Here is a 2,185-nt window from a genome sequence, read left to right as displayed (position 1 = left end):
TTGGTTCCTAAAATAATAATAATAATAATAAATGGTGAGAAAAAACTTGCACTGCTCTTTTTTCATTTAATATTTTCTTTTTCCACCAAATTCAAGAAATTCTTTACTTTTTCTATTTCTTTCTTACTTAGTTCCTTTCCATTTACCTTAAAGCCTAGCCTCCAAGCTAATTTAACCAAATTCTCTTCCTTTTCCATGTCATCGTTCCTTTTGCATGTTTCCCTTATTTTTAGGGTTTCTTCCACATTTTAACAATTAAGTGTTGTAGTAGGTAGAGATGCAAACCACAAGTTTCCAAGAGAAGTTTCCTTCTGTCAGTCTAAATTTTCCCTCAAACCTAAAAAAAAAAAGAAAGCTTATTGTTGTGTTGAGGTGTATTTTTTTCTTTCAGAACTGAAAATTTGCACATTAGCTTAGATTTATTGCCTTTTTCGCACATCCATATAGGCAAAATTCTCATCTGATCTTCCCTCGAGATGGTATCACTGTTTTGGAGGGTTGTTGTAAGGGAATAAAATTGCGAAAGATTTATAATTATTCGATTTCATTTTGTTCTCGTTCTAATTGGAACCCGTAAAGCTGAAATAAAGTATGAAGCGTGTAGAAAAAGTGTGTCGCATGGGATGTCCATGCACTGGAAAATTGAATTAAACGGAAAAAAATGCACAAAACAACACTTGTAGAAAACAAACACATAGCACAAAACTGAAGCTCGAAACGAGCCATCTAACCTCGACGACTGATCCGGCTGCACTCCGTTTTCATTTTCAAATAGATTCATTTCTCTTTACACACCATGTAGATTTTTTGAAATGGTAAAATAATCAATTTAAAATGTCTCAAGTTCAAGAATCTTCCACTACTAGGGCCAGAACTGTTTCATAACTGTTTCGACACGAATGGTCAATTCGTGCTTTAGTTTGTGATTGAGTTACTTATTTTCTGGCATATTTTGTTTTTTCATTTTCATGTGTCCTTTTCATTTTCATTTTATGTGTTCTTCAATTTTTGCAAAAGCTGGTGCAAATTATAGCCCTAGATTATTGTGGGCCTAATTCCATTATAGTTTTTGTTAACACAACGAAAATTTGCGTTTTTCTTTCGATACTCGTTATTTGCAATTGTGAGGCTAGTTTAGACAAAGCATTTATCGTAGCAAAAATCGTACTATCGATATCCTCCCGTTAAAGTAGCAAATGCTATAGCACTTCAAATGCCATGGCTTAACCTTTAACATTTCTTGCTGATAGAACCTGCTCTATTCCGTAGCATTTTCTCCAGCTTTTCTGGTCCGATTGCAGAGCCGTGGTGTGTAAAAAGGTGTTAAAAGATTTATTGTCTCCAAGGATGTTATAAAATAGTGTCAAATATGCGTGCTCTTGCTTTTGTATGGGAAATTGAATTGTAGTAAGGAAAAATGAGTTGGTGTAGGGATGCTATTATTATGCTGATTTTAAAATATGAGAAGCATCCTTGTTTGTACAAAGTTAAAAGTCCTTTAATAAGCATATACGACAAAGGGCATGAGAAGAAATATCAACTGTAATCTCTGTTTTTGATTTCGGGGCCATAATTTTGCTCTTTTCCAGTTATTTGTTTGCTACGTCACGACAAGAAGGTTATCAACATGATACCATATAAAATCACCATATACTTTTGATGCAGTAGAATATACGAGATTTTTGGCAGCACATCAACTACGAGAAATTCTAATATTAGATTATTTATGTCTAAAACTAGCCTAATAACTGTTCGTGTTGCTTTATTTACGTGGAATTTTGTGTTTTAATGCAAGTTACGTAGCTTAATGATAATTAGTTTTAAAATGGGTTGTTGGATTGGCTTCGCACTTTTTCATACCCTGATCTCATGTTGTGACGTATTTACTTCTTTACGACACTTCCTGTAGCTGCTTTCGGGTTTTCCGCTGTCGCTGCTCTTCTGTTTCATTACTGTACTTGTGTCGGACCGTAGCTCTGTTCTGTGTAGTTGTTGAAGGGTTTGGGTTGAAGGAAAAAACAAATCTTTTGTGTGTGATTGTGTAAATAATGTTTAAAAATTGCTTACATTAACAACTTGTTCTCATCAGTTTGAGATGTGCGTCGTACTGAACTAGAGTTAAATTAGGAAATATCCAATGTGTCTTTGTTTAAATTTTTGTGAATTGTGACTTGGGGTGAGTATT

General features: G+C 34.1%; 1 protein-coding gene across 1 annotated transcript in view; it reads left to right on the top strand.

Annotated features, from left to right (window-relative positions):
* Nucleotides 1-1,932: 1,932 nt before the first annotated feature.
* The window catches only part of Arl5 (ADP-ribosylation factor-like 5), a 102,739-nt gene continuing 102,486 nt past the window's right edge, over nucleotides 1,933-2,185 (top strand). Inside the window, exon 1 of the mRNA XM_081737219.1 lies at nucleotides 1,933-2,176. The gene's annotated coding sequence lies outside the window, so the exon portion shown is untranslated. The remainder of the gene's footprint in view (nucleotides 2,177-2,185) is intronic.

The sequence above is a fragment of the Thermobia domestica genome, chromosome 13 (genome assembly GCF_964235325.1).
Source record: "Thermobia domestica chromosome 13, izTheDome1.hap1.1, whole genome shotgun sequence".
NCBI lineage: Eukaryota > Metazoa > Arthropoda > Insecta > Zygentoma > Lepismatidae > Thermobia > Thermobia domestica.
Note: the sequence above shows the minus strand (reverse complement) of the source record. Positions and strands in the feature narration are given on the sequence as shown.